A 15,208-nucleotide genomic window follows, 5' to 3' on the forward strand; every position below is an offset into this window, starting at 1 on the left:
TTAATATGGCCAATAAGATCAAAACTCATTACTAAGCATGGCATTTAATTCAGCATATGTACAAAAGTTATAAGTTTCATTCTTTCAATTTGTTCAAAAAGCTGAAGCAAGTCGAACTGGCAAGCATGGTAAATAAAATATAGGCTAATGCCTCGTATTGACCCTTCAGCAGTTATCACCGTCACTCAAATGCCACTGAAAATACCAATTGTTTCCCATAAATATATATATCTTCCAGAATATCATCTAAAATCCAAGTGCCAAATAACTTCAAAGGTGGTTAAAACATGCACTTGACAACTGAAATGGCACTACACACTCCATTACAAAGCATTGTCACTCTCACCATGTTACAGTTCGAACAAATCATGATGGAAATTTGTAGTTGCGTGTATAAATTAGTATCTATCAGCATCTAAGTAAAAGGTACAGTTCTTACCAAAACATTTCACTTCTGTAATTAATCTCCCTCTAACTGTGCATCTATTTTTTCATAAGAAACATTTTGCAATTCCGTAAGAAAATGATAAAAATCTGAAATGTGAGACCTTGCCACTGAGAGTTACCGTCCTCAATAAAGTAAAATTGAGTGCCTGTGTGCCAGAATCTGAATGTACATTTGAGAAATGGACATGGGATCAGTGATTGTGCCATCTCCAAATCATTATACATGATTAGTCTTTCTCAATGACAATATACCTAGTACTTGGACTACATCAATTATAAACAAAATACCACAGACATCAGATGGTCACAAAATCTCTTCCTACGAGAAATACCAGTAAGTGTAATCATTAATGCCCTCAGGCAGTGTCTTTTATTGACAACACATAACAGATTTTGATATAGAGGATAAAAAAGAGAACGCTGCATTTGGTCACTGTCTCAATTTCTTGACCCTGGCGAAGCCCACAAACAGCTAATCATTGATTCTGGACTATTGGAGGATGTCTATGCAGCCAGTTCTGAGTGAGGCGTAGGGAAGACTGGTGTAAAAGTGATAGACTGACCCACGTGAAAAGCAGGAGACACTTTTGGAAGAAAAGTAAGAGCAGGTTCAAAGAACCAATTTATCTGGATAAACTAGTGCAGATGGTGGTCCAACCAAAAGCAGCTGAAGTTCTCTGGTCCTAAGGGCTAAACTCATTGTGACCAAGAAGATCCACTTCAGGGTGAGAAGTTGAACCAGGCAATTTGCTCAGCTGCAATAGATATGCCCTATGAAAAGTCAAAACAAGTTCAAGATCTCAGTGAAGGACAATTTATGAAGTGGACGGAAACAAGAACAGCAAATGCACCACTAGTGGCAACTTAGGCATCGAAGGCTAGTGTGAAAGGATCACCAAGGCTAAGAGAGTTGGCAAACAGTCTTTACAGTAGCCTCTGCTAGGCCGTGGTGGGAAAGATACAGCGCAAATCTTAACATATTGGAAAGGCACGACTGAAAAGGATTCAAACCTTACAAAGAATACCATTTCCACAGCCTTCATAATTTTAAAGTCGTTTCCTAGACGCCAAGATGACTTCTTTGACTGCAAAGAGTAAAAAAGAAAAAGGATTCTCAGTGGCATTGCTCACCCTTAGCATCTGTAGCCGCAGCATCTGGGGACTGGTGTTGTGGGCTTCATTATTCTGTTTTGAGAGCAATTCCACCTTGTGTGGGAGAAGAAGAGGACGCCAACAGATCGGGATTCTAGATCCTACTCCCCAGTCTGGGGCAATCAGAATCAACTGTGCCTGGACTTCCTGCACCTTCCGCAGAACCGTCAGGAAAAGAGGAATAGGAGGAAACTCATACAGTAGAACCCTGACAAAATGAACCTGAAAACGAGCCCAGGGAACAATTCAGATGTAAGCTATTGGCAAAATAAGGGTATTTCCTTTCCTAGACCGGTGTGAAGAAATCCAACACTCAAATCTGGAGAAGATCATGTCCATTACTTCAGGGTGTCTCACTCATAGTCTCTAAAGAACAGGCAAATCAGCATGTGCTCCCACAATGAGGAAGCCTGCAAGGTGGGCCACCACCAGCAAAATTCCCCATTGCTGAGCCTACTGCCGGCATTAAATAACGCCACAGGCCATCATGCTCTTATTGGTCAGACATCTAGCCCAGCTGTTGTGACTGATACAGGTCCAGCTTCCAAACGTATTATTGTATGTGAGACTGACACAAGTCCCGCCTCCAAACGTATTATTGTATGTGATCCTGAGCTTCAGATGGTTACCTCAGATGTTGATTGACTATGTTCTTCTAGCTCTTGTAATTCTAGTATTAGGTCTGATTCACAAACTCCACCATATTCAAGTATCTTGTCAAGTTTAGGAGTTCATACTTTACGGGATCCTCAAATTGCTTCTCTTGGGAATTCTAATTCTGCACTGCATACTGAGCACATCAACACCTATTTCCCAGTTGTTCCAACTAGTGAACCTACTTGCCGCACTGCACACTTAACAGGGAAGTTCTTGTCTTGGAATGTGGCTGGCATTAAAAGTAAATTAGTCGACTCTGATTGGGGGGGCTTATGTTGAAACTTTTTGTATCTACATGTTCCAGGAAACGTAGGCGGAGGAAAGTGTGTATAGGCAAGGGTTTTGTTCTTATATTTAAAATGCTTCGCAGTCTACTATAGGCAGGGCAATAGGGGGATTGTGTACCTGGGTTAAGACGACTGAGGTGGGAGAAGTAAAGGAGATCTTTGTAGATTCCCCTGACATTTTGGCAATAGCAATATTGCCTAACTCAGGTAACCCAGTCTTATGTATTAATATCTATAACAGACCAGGCCCTTCCAACTATCGGCCTGCTACCATAGATCTCCTGCATAACCTAATTTTAGACCTTCGCCCTAAATATCGTATTATTATTGCGGGCGATTTTAATGCGCCAATTGAATTCAATTCTGCTTTTATTGAGGCCACGCAGATTGAAGATGAAGTGTGGAATATCCCCTCTCTTTTAATTCAGCCAGTGTTATCTACTGTTTGTAGTAGAGTGCTGCAGAGAATAGATCTTATATTAACTCTTGGTCTTCGTCTTGGCAATGGTTGTTTTTCAGCTGATACCCCCGCTAGACCAACTTCTTTTTAGGGGATCATATAGTAGTATCCTGGATTATGTCATTTTCGATTTAAGGGTTTGGCACTCCATAATTGATGTGAAGGTGGGTCCACGGCACACCAGTGATCATGCACCTCTTCAAATTGTATATGAAAGATCTCTTATCAGGAGCTGTGTCTCTTCCTGTTTCTAAAGCTCATGGAGCCCTGAAGCTATCTAGCAACAGGCATGCTGTGAGATGGGATTTGTTCGAAAAGTCTAATAAGCTATGGGACAAACTGTGTGCTTTAGTCTCCAGACACCAGCTTTTTGACGATCATTTTTTATTAACTCCACTGGAAGTCATGTCCTCTCATGTGGACCTTTTGTGGCCCTTAAGGAGCTGTTTACCAAAACTAGTATGAATCGAAGTAACCCCTTCCCTCCATCTAGCAGCAAGTGGTCTGACAAGAGGTATCGAAAGGCTAAGAGTTTCTTGACTAAAGCGTTAAGATCCAAGGATCGGGAAGCTATAGCAAGGGCAAGAAGAATTTATGTCTCCACATGCAAGATGTGCAAACTCAAGCATGAGGAGAGATTATGGGGTGAATTGGCTGAAGCTGCTAGGGCCCACGATGCCAAACTTTTCTGGCTTTTGGTTACACGTAGAGATTCAAATCTTCCATCCATCCCAGAATGCCATATTGCCGCTGACATCTGGCTAACTTACTTTAGGGAGCTGTATGGCTCCACACCTGATTCCGCTGCCACCAGCTCTGGAGAGATATCGCCACTCTATCCATCGGCGATCCCTCTGCCTCCTTTCACTTTAAAAGAAACTGAGTTGTCAATTTTTGCCCAAAAATCATGGAAAGCTTCTGGCCCTGATGGAATTCCCTCAGATTTATATAAGTCAGATTTGCTTAAATGGACTCAGTACATAAATAGGATTTTGAATATTGCCTTGTCCAATAGGTCTTACCCTGACTCTTGGAAGGAGGCAATAATTGGGCCCATACACAAGAAAGGCGAGAAAAACCTTCCAGGGAATTATAGACCTATCAGCCTACTAGATAATTTGCAAAAAATATTTTGCTACCAGCTGTCAAGTAGACTGAAGCATTGGATAGTGAAAAACCAGGAATTAAGTCATTTTCAGGCAGGGCTCAGAGATAAGGTCAGTACTATCAACCAGGTTTTCCGCGTTATTACTATAAAGTGGAAGACCGTAGACGTGGACTCTGGCACCTTTTTGTGGCATTTGTTGACTTGAAATCCGCTTTTGACCTTGTCCCGCATCCTAAACTGTGGGAAGTTATGAGCAAAGCTGGAGTCCCCGGCTCCATGCTTAATAAAATTAAAGATCTTTATTCAGGCAATTGTGCCAGAGTACGATGGGGTTTGGCAGGCAAACGGACTTCAGCATTTCCCACAGTCCGCAGAGTGAGACAGGGTTGTGTACTTGCACCCACCCTGTTTCTTTTATTTATCAACGCATGTATTCCCTACCTCTTGGATTGTTCTATTGGCGCCCCTATTATGGTAGGGCAGAAGTTTCCATGTCTTTTATTCGCTGATGATACCTTGTTACTTTCTTGAACAGCCATGGGCCTTTCAAGTTTGCTAGCAAGATTTTTGGAGTTTTGTAAAGATCATGGTCTGGAAATCAACTCCCTAAAAACGAAATATATGCTGTTTGGAGACAAAAAGCACAAAATGAAAAGACCTGTTTATCTAGAAGGTGCCTTACTGGAAAGAGTGGGCACTTTTGACTACTTAGGTGTAAAACTAGAAGATTCTCACTACTGGCATGCCCACCTCCAGAAATCATTAATATGCCTGAAGCAAAGGGCGGGTGGCATTGTGAGATTTGCAACCCGATCGCCTAGTTTTGCCTGGACTCCTGCTCTCGAAATATACAAATCACAAGCCGGTGGGTGGTGGTGGGGGGGAGGGGGAGGGTTTGTATGGTGCTGAGTTATGGGGCCACTGCAATTTGGAGAATCTGGTTAGGGCGGAAAACCAGTTTTTAAAGACGCTGTTAAGAGTTCCTTCAAGTACTCCCTCTCTGCCTATCCGAATGGATGTAAATCTTTTTCCAATTAACCAGATCGCCGCTTTAAGGCCACTACTGTTCTGTATCCAGTTATGGTCATCTGATGCTCTTATTCCATTTAGATGTGGGCTGCCCAAACTGATGGGCACAAATTTTAATGCCGAAATCAAGTGGTGTGCTTATGTTGAACGGTCTTCATCTTGGCCTGGGGTCCTATTGGAAGGATCCCTCTTCTATTCCCAAAAATGCCATTCAGACCTTGAAGGACGCTTTCTGTCTTAAAGTTCCAACTGCACAATTGACTGAACTTGTGCCCTCTTCTATGACTGATAGTTTTCTGCAATTTAAATGTCATTATGCGTTTGAGCCCTTTATGGATGCAGTACTCTCTCCATTTGCGCGTCCTCTCTTCATCAGATTTAGAATAGGGTCTCTTCCTTTGTGTACGCTAACTTATAAATGGCCCAATTCTACTAACAAGTCTAAGTTATGTCCGATGGGCTGCAAGCATGAAGAGACTGATCTTCATGTTCTTTTTCAATGTTGTGCATATGGTAAACAGAGAGCCCTTTGGATCATTCCCTTATGCAAACAAATGGGTTTTAGGAATTGTTTATCTGCTGAGAGAGTATTTAAATCAGACCCATCTGTACAAATAGTTTTTTCTGTGGCAAAATTCTTTGAATCAATTTGGCGTTTTAGATTAGCGATTTTAAAGAATAAGACTTGGTAGCAGATTTTAGAAGCAGGCATATAGTGCACAGCTGTTGTATTTAAGAGTAAGTCCATTAGTCTGATGTTTTCAGTAGGGACGGGATGTTTTTTATGCATTATATGTAAGGAAAAAGAATTTTTTTAACGTTATTGTTTTATCTCGTTTTAATATTCCATTCTTAAGAGTTTGTAATTTATTTTATTTGCACTTTTTTTTACTATTTCTTCCCTGGATTGTATGTACTGTACTTTTATGGTATGTTTTTACCGAAATAAAGTAAAGTGATGATGAGCCTACTGCCACTGGTGAATTACATACCAAAACAAGGTTAATTACCAAACTCTTCCCCATCTGTTGATATAGTGGATAGAGGTGTCATTCAGAAATGCCATTCCATTAGAGAGAGGGGAGGAAAGCCTTCATGGCAAGACAGACTGCCTGAAGCTCCAGTATGGTCACATGCGCGCACTAGTCCGATGCAGACCAAAGGCATCTCAGTGAAGATATGGAGGCTCCAGCCCAGTGAGGTGTCCTTGTTCAGGGCAGCCCAGAGAGGGCTGATGGAATGACCAACAGCTGGTTGGAGGGACCCACCCACAAGTGCAGATCCTGATGGAATGACTTGAAAGCCAACAGCAGAGCTGGTGGCTCCCTTAGTGTTGGAGCCTCTGCTTTTTTGAGGCCATTATTTGGGCCAGAAACATCACAATCCTCCCATGAATATCCACAATCCCCTGGGGAACAGAGAAACTTTTAAAGTAGGTCGCCTACTGCAGAGCTCATATGAAGGCCAGCCTCTACATGGGAGTCAAATAAGATTTTTAGGAGGTGACCAGCACCAGAGACCCTGCTTTCACCACTCTGTTGTCCAAGTACAGAAATACTTGGATCCCTGACCTCTACAGTGATGCTGCCACAACGGACAGCACTTTTATAGGACCATGAACTGATAGCACACTGGGCTTTCATGGTTAACCTCAGGGGAACAACTGTGGGTGGGAAAGACTGGTTGATCAATCAGGCATCCTGGACATTTGGAGATGCCAGCCAATCTTTCTACTGGGACCTAGCACGACTTGGCTCACAAGCAACATCTTAAGCTTGTCCTGCTGAAAGAACAAGTTCAACCAGTGGATGTCTCAGATGGGCTTCAGACCTGCACTCCTAGGAGTTGACAAAAAGTAAAATTCTGTGCTCTTTTTTCCTAGAGGCTTTTGTTCATAAGGTTAAGAATTTCCACCTCCTAAATGGAGGTGTGTGCCAGAGAGCACATCCTAGAGAAAGAGGGCTGGCTGTGGGAAGAAGTGGTAGGGCACAGCATCTCTCTTGCAGATTAGCCAGAATACTCACAAATTCATTTTGAGTGTCACCTAAATGATGGAAAAATCGGGGACCAGAAGGTGATGACTTGGGTGGGGAGGGAGATGAAGCAGTGGACTAACAAGTAGTTTTGAGGCAAGACAGTCGGTCATCAACAGTAGCACCATATCCAGTCCTCGCCTTATTCTGTCTGTGTCCTCTAGAACAGATCATCCTCTGCCCATGAAGGAACGGCATTACTCAGTCTGAGTTCTTGGATCCACAGTAAATGTTGGTGCTGCGCTGACTGGTGTGCCCTGGAACAGCCTAGAAAATTCCTATATAGTTGGAGGATCCGCCTCACTGTGGAGGGAAAAGCCAGCCTTAGCTCTGCTATTTTAGAAGAATGAGGAGGGAGCTGGCCTTTTTGCAGAGTAGCCACTCAACATTGGAGGACATGCCCATCAGTGTGGTATGGACATCTCAGGAGAAGTCTCTGGAAGATATCTAAACATGACAGCATACAATGACACCTGTGCCCATCGACCAATCCAAAGAGTATGCAGAATAAGAATTGAATGGCTGCATCTAAACCATCATTAATCAGATTGGAGAGGGACTTTTTCATGTGGACTGGGAGCATGCATCTGGGTTAAAGTTTTCAGAGGAGACATGAATGACCTAAAGTTTCACTGAAGAATATCACAGGAAGTTTGTATCACACAGGGCAAGTCTATGAGGGCATGTACATTAGTACCCTGTATATCATCTCTGAACCCAGAGCATCTCAACCAGGCACGTCTATCAAAGACATCACTGGTACCAACTGCCATGCCAAGGCAATCCATGGTATTAGCAAATAACATAGCGGGCTACGTCCTGCCTATCATGTATCTTCAGGGCCAAAGAGCCCCAAGACCCCCCGAGACTGCTGGCAAGATCTCGCTAACCATGTTCCAAAGAGCATGAGTGTATTGGCCCAACAGACAGATTGAGTTCATAAATCGCAATGCCAGGCAGGAAGAAGATAACATAAGTTTGCCAAAATTGTCAAACCTTTTGGATTCTTTACCTGGAGTAATGGGTCGATTCACTTTATTAGTTGAGGCCTGCACAATAAGGTTCCCTGGTTGGGTACTTGGGGGAAAATTCATGTTACCAGGTGTCGGTCTATGATGTCTGGCAACTTGCCTGTTCACAGGCAGGCAAGAACATGGTGGCCAAGAAAGTAACTTTGAAGGTATCATTAAAACAGATGTTAAATCAGATAAAATTGGATGCTGCAGACCCAGGCTGCAGAATTTCAATCAAAACATTTGTTTTGTCTCCATGAGGGCAGCTGTTATTCTAGGACATTGGCTGCCTTCCGAACCACCACTGAAAATAAGACACTGTCTTCTGTTGTTGGTCCATGCTGCAAGTTATACTCTGTCTCAGGAAAGGTACTATGGCCACTAGTGTTAAAAAAATCAAGGCATAATGCATCATCAGTATAATGAGAAGTGAGTATGCCACCATCATCACCATCAGCAATATCTGGGGTGCACCCTTCTGTGGCACAGGTTCAGAACCAAAAAGATAATGGAGGCTCTGCCGACCGCTGTGACATGGTAGAGGCACAGGATTAGAGAGTAAGGCTGCAAGACAACCAGTTGTGGCTTCGTAATTTTGATGTGCGCAATTGGTCAAGCTAGAGCGGACATTGGTTTTGGATCGGACACGAGTGTTTGCACCCGCTCACGTAGTGACAAAAATGAAGTCAGTATCAGAGTTGGAAACCATTATGGATCTATCCCAAAGACCACAGTAGTGCTGGTCAAACACTTTATAATCAAGTAACATATCAGTACAAATTATTAAAGTAATAACCAATACAAATTTATAACAGAGCACTGGATGAAGTAAATACCTTGAAAGAGAAACTTAAAAATATCCTTCCAGAATTATGCTTCCTGAATAAATATAAACCCTATTCACCTCTTGGCCATAGAAGATGTAGAGATCACCGGTATGATGCATGCAGCACTATACAAATCCCAAACAACAAAAACAACTGAGAAGTACCACAGAAAAAAGCAACCTCTAATGGCATCCAAAACATGAGGTAAATTTGAGATTTCATGTTTTGAAACAAACCCTGAACTACTAAACTGAGAAGATACCCAGTATTGTATTGTATTTTGTTGTACTGGTCATACAGGCAGTTCAGAGTGTGTGGTATGCTGCTTTTCTGAACTGTCTAAGGTCCAAAGGGGATATACTATAACCATAGTGTTACTACCTATAGGGGAGACACATGGGATGCAGGGTTGCCAGTAGTCATTATCATAGGTTGCAGTAAAGTCAGTACTTCCACTTGAGGGAGATACATTAGGATCAGTGGGGAAGAATTAGTAACTTAGAATGATATTCCATATGTATTGTACTGAGGGATAAGTAGCTACTGTAATGTGCTCTACTGAAAGTTCTGATTTTCAGACATGGGATATATATGTTCACAGCTGTCTAGGTCTGATACATTCACAAACTGACTAATTAAAATGGGCTGATTTTGATCAAGTCGATAACAGTCACAGTGCGATTGCTGCTCTGTGGGCCATAATGGTGAGGAGAGTAGCAAAGTTAGAGGGGTTAGCGGGCTAACGTACAAGATCCACCTGAGCATGTGCAGGCTAATGGTGGATAACGAAAGTGTGGGCTGTGCTGCAGCAAACCAGCAGCACTGGAGGCACATGAAAAGCATGCCAAAAGCAAGCATATATGTGCCTGTCCGCGACCCAAATGTGGCTGCAGCCACAGCAACCCACCTCAGCCATTCTGAGGAGGCATCTTAAGATATGACAGGTAAGACTTCTTAGAGGTAAGCAGACAGCACTCAAGTACCAAGCGGCTATAAAAATTTCCCAACTGAAATCAAACTGGCTAATGGAAGGCTTCCGCTTAGTGCTGCGGTTTAGTCCACAGGTTCAAGCACATTAGTAAGTTCGAGATCACTCCCTAAGCATAGCCTAGAAAGAAGGGAGTCAATATCCGATAGCAAACTAAATTTATTTTTTTGTGACAGAAAAAAATTATCTCTGCCGACTCTAAACTTATTTAGCAATTTGTGAGGGCTATAAAATCTATCATTGAATAGAACAAACAAGAAGGGTGCAGGAGTGACCATTATATTTAAGGAGAAGTTTGGGATCAAGGTACTACAGCTAAATGAGCACATATATTAGCAGTCCTCCAATATGATGCTAACATGTATTGTGGTTTACCACCCACCTGGTTGGATAAATGCTTTTGACACAGGCATTTGTCAGTTAATGGGTCAGATAGCAATCCCAGGTCCAATCATTAGTGCTAGGGGATTTCAATTATACAGGTGGACAGAAATGCTTTAGTCAATGACCTATCTAAGTGCTTTAGAGATGAAGATGGTTGGGCTGTACTAATGAGTAAAATTCCCAAGTGATTGTGAGGTCCACAGCATTAATCATGTGTGCACTAGCAACAATGTCTTACAAGAAATTGAGATTCTACCACTAAGTTGGACTGACTGCCACTTTAGCCGAAAGGCAATCTGCTTGGTAGAGTTTTCTCCTTCTGACTCTAGTGAACAATCGGGCAAGTGGAGAAGAACCTTGTCGACAATTACTGATTAGCAGATCAATTACTGACTAGCAGATCAAAAGAAAAACAATCATAATAACCAATATCTGTGACTGCTAATGAGTTACTACAGCAAATAAATATAAAGTTAGATAAAGCTCTAAATTCAACTGCCCCTCTGGGTTTGGTGAAATCCTTTTTGGAAAAATCCCTCTGCCCCTTAGGACACTGAAAAATTGAGGGAAATAAAGAACAAGAACAAGTTACTTACCTTTGGTAATACATTATCTGGTATAAACAATATCTAGTTGCAGATTCCTTACCTTTGAATTTCCCAGGCATCAGACTGGATTCGGAAGATTATTGCATAAGCAAAACCCCTGTGAGTCATTGGGTGGCTTAGTTGGCGCTGGAAGTATATAAAAAAATCTGTCCGCAGAGAGGGGAGGCATGGGTGGGTGTAAGGAATCTGCAGCTAGATATTTTCTCTACCAGATAATGTGCTACCTAAGTAACTTGTTAATCCGATAGGGACGTCTAGCTGGAGATTCCTTGAATAGATACCCAAGCAATACCATCCAGCCGGTAAGCGCTGGACAGATTTACTAAACTAAGAAGTTCTGTAGGACCGAACAGGCAAAACGCCCATCCCTTTAGACCCCACTGTCCCGGCAGTAGTGTTTGGCAAACGTGTGCAGGGACGCCCACGTTCCTGTCTGGCAAATGTGCAGGACTGAGACTCCACATGCCAATGCTGTGGTTGCAGCCTTTCCTCTGGTTGAATGGGCCCTTAACCCATCTGGAAGTAGTTTCCTGGCCAGGGGGTAGCATCATTTTAATAGAGAACGACCTTGTGTGAAATGGTCTGCTTAGGTGCTGCCTGAACTTTCTTTGCTCCAACATAGCCCACGAAGCGCTGGTTGTTCACCCAGAACTCTTGTGCGGTGAATGTAGAACAACAATGCTCTTTTTGGGACCAAACTGAAGTTGCTCCTCTTCTTTAGAGGGATGCGAAGGAGCATAGAAGGTGGGCAGGTGACAGATTCTCCCAAATGGAATTGGGTCATCACTTTTGAAAGAAATGAGGCCCTAGTGTGAAGCACCACTTTGTCTGCAAACCTAGTCAAACAGGGTGGCTTGGATGACGAAGCTTGCAGCTCACTCACTCTCCGGGCAGATGTTACTGCCACTAGAAAGGCTGTCTTGATGGTAAGCAGCCAGAGGGGACTATTGTGCAGTGGCTCGACCGGAGCACATGCGAGGTATGTGAGAAATGAATTAAGATCCCACTGAGGCATGATAAAGGGCAAAGGGGGAAACATATGTACAAGCCCTTTGAGAAACCTATTTACAATAGGGGACTTAAATAAAGAGGGTCGGTCAGGCAACCACAGAAAGGCGGACAGAGCTGAGAGATAACCCTTAAGAGTGCCCTGCTGGTCAAGGTTAAGGATGAGAAGGGAGACAGAAAGAGGGGCAATAGACTTCTCTATACAATATTTTAAAAATTGGCAGGTGTATACAGTCTTGGTGGAGGGACGCCTGGCTGCCAGAATAATGTTAGATTTTGAACTTCCCCCCCAAAGTCTATCAACTGCTTCTGCTCAATCTCCAAGCAAGCAGTTGTAGAGTTGAAAGGACAGCTGTGTGTCTGCCCTGTTGTTTAGAGAACCTGCACGGTGTTGAACCTCCAGGTAAATACCCCTGCCGTTCCAGCCATGCCTCTTGACAAAGGGTCCACATCCCCACCTGCCCTGCTTGTTGCACCACCACATTTCTGTGGTGGTGTCTGTGAACGCCTGCACTACCTTCCCCTTGAGAGAGGGAACACATGCATTCAATGCTAGCTGGATCGCAAGGAGCTCCAACAAGTTGATGTGGAGTTTGGATTCCGCCACAGATCCAAGTCCTCTGATCTCCAACTCGCCCAGATGGCCGCCCACCACAGGAGTGACGCATCTGTCACTACTGACATATCTGTTTGGAGAAGGGAGAGGGGTCTGCCTTTGACCCAATTGCAGTTCATCAGCCACCATTGCAGATCTTTTGCAGTTCATTCCAAGAACTGGACCATGTCAGAGAGCTTCCACTGATGCTGTACCCACTAGAACTTCAGGTCCCACTGCAAAGCCTACATTTGCCATCTGGTATGATTCACCAACAGGATGCAGGAGGCCATGAGGTCCATCAGCCCCAGAGTTATTCTCAGCGAAATCCAGAACAGAGGCTGAATCATCTGTATCATGGTCTGAATCGCTGCTCAGGAGGATAAGCCCAAGCTGTACTGTGTCCAGAACTGCTTTGATGAAAGGGAGCATCTGAGGAGTCAGGTGTGACTTCGGCACGTTTATAGTGATTCCCAGCAAATGCATGAGATCCTTTGTAGGATCAAAGGGGGAGACAACAGCCTGGGGAGAGTCCATCTTCAACAGCCAGTCATCAAGATAAGGGTAGACTGGATACTCCTAATCACCACTGATAAGCTGCGACCACCACCATTACCCGAGGGGTGCTGGTAAGGCCAAAGTGGAGCACCGTGAACTGAAAGTGCTTGTGGCCTACCTTGAACCGCAGGTAACGCCTGTGGACAGGCAAGATGGGGACGTGGAAATACACATCCTAAAAGTCCAACGCTGCCAGACAGACTCCTTGGTCTAGGGCAGTCAAAACCTGAAGTGAGCATCCTGAATTTCTCCTTTTTGAGAATCACAATGTAGCGGGAAAAACAACCACTGCTTACTTCCGATATCGGAACCCTCTTTATGGCTCCCTTGGTCAAGAGAGCCTTAATGTCCTCTTGGAGCAAAAATAATTGGTGTTTTGTCAGCCATTCTTGAGTGGGCGGAATGTGGGGAGGGCAAAATCAGAAGGGGAGGGGAACATTTGAAGAGGAGGGAGAAGCCCCTCTCAATGATCTGTAAGACCAATTTGTCTGATGTAATGGACCGCCATTTGAGGACATGTTAGTTTCTCCCTACAACTGTGCACGCATGGGCTTGCAGAACCAGACTAGCAGGGCTTGGTAGCTGCAGCTGCTGGGGAGAGGGAAGGGTTTTGTGGCAGACAACTTTGGGCTACCAGAACCACAAGGTCGGAATGCACCACGTCCATGAATAGCTTGAGAAGCTTGCGCAGGAGGGAGGCTGGCATAGGGGTGGTAGCGTGGCACACCCCTTTTGTAGCGACAAAAGGCAGACTGAGGATGAGGGGTCAATGATAGGCCCAAGGTCTTGACCATAGCCTGCGAGTCCTTAAAGTGCTCCAGTGTCGAGCTTGCCTTCACTCCGAAGAGACAAGTCCCATCAAACGAAATGTCCAAGAGTTTGGCCTGGACATCCCCCAAAAACCAAGAAGTTCTCAACCAGGCGTGGCACCTCAAGGCCACTGTTGACAAAACCGCTATGCCCAGCATGTCAGTTGTGTCCAATCCACACCTAATGGTGGACTTTGCTGCATCCCTCACATCTTTCCCTGCTTGGGAGAGGCTGGCCCATGCCTCCTCCAGGACTGGTGGCAGCACTTGCGCAACTGTATCCCACAGCATGTGGGAATAACGGCCTCAAAGGCATGCGGTTTTCACTGACCGCAATGCTAAGCTGGCGGAAGAAAACAATCTTTCACAAGGCATTTTGGATAAACAGCAGGGAAAGCGCCATGGGAAGTTGAGGCCTGGACAACCAGGCTGTGAGGGGTGGGGTGCTGGCTGAGAAAACTTGGGTCACCTGGGGTGCGGCAATGGCGGCGGGTAATTGTACTGTTCACAGGAGCCCCTGTGCTGGGCTAGTACCAGGTTCCCAGCAGGACATCTGTCAGTTCTTCTTTGAAGGGGAGCAAAGGTTCTGAAGGGGAAGTTCCAGTTTAAAGCACTTCTGTCAAGAGGCTAATCTTGACCGCCATCGAGGAAAGTTAGAGGACCTCCGCTGCCCTCTTCACCACCATTGCATATGATGCTCCCTCCTCTGGCACCACGGTAGGGGGAACAAGCAAACCAGTATCTGGAGATGTGTCCAGTCCACTGGCATCCCTATGTTCCTCATTTCAGTCCAAACATGTACCTAACTGGTATTGTTAAGGGTCCAGTGACCCCTCCCTTTCTTCCCCTAAGCCTGGCTGCTCTGAAAGATGCACAGGGAATGACCTAGGATCAATGGGCCCTGTCACCGCGGGAGTCTGTATCGAGCAACGTCGTTCTGATTCATTAGGATGAGAATTGGCCTGGTGCTGCTGCTGGCAGCATTAGTGTCAGGACCGGAGAAGGTCACGTTGGCACGACCAGCACCTGTCTGGATCCATGGGCGACCATCAAAGCCGAAGTCGCCGGAGTTGAACCTGATATGGCTCTCTCCAACCCCACGAAGCTCAAAGGGGCGTCGATGGGGCCGTCCCACATAAAGACATGGCACATGACTTTGATAAACTCCTTTACCTGAATGGGGATCGTTTTGGCTCATGGAAACTGAGGCAGGCTCGAAGTCGGTCCTGGCAACAGCTCCGAAGG

At 44.6% G+C, this 15,208-nt stretch overlaps 1 protein-coding gene across 3 annotated transcripts in view; it reads right to left on the minus strand.

Annotated features, from left to right (window-relative positions):
* The window catches only part of STK40 (serine/threonine kinase 40), a 354,611-nt gene that overhangs the window by 3,651 nt on the left and 335,752 nt on the right, over window positions 1-15,208 (minus strand). The window lies entirely within an intron of this gene.

Source organism: Pleurodeles waltl, chromosome 3_1, assembly GCF_031143425.1.
Source record: "Pleurodeles waltl isolate 20211129_DDA chromosome 3_1, aPleWal1.hap1.20221129, whole genome shotgun sequence".
Taxonomy (NCBI): Eukaryota; Metazoa; Chordata; class Amphibia; order Caudata; family Salamandridae; genus Pleurodeles; species Pleurodeles waltl.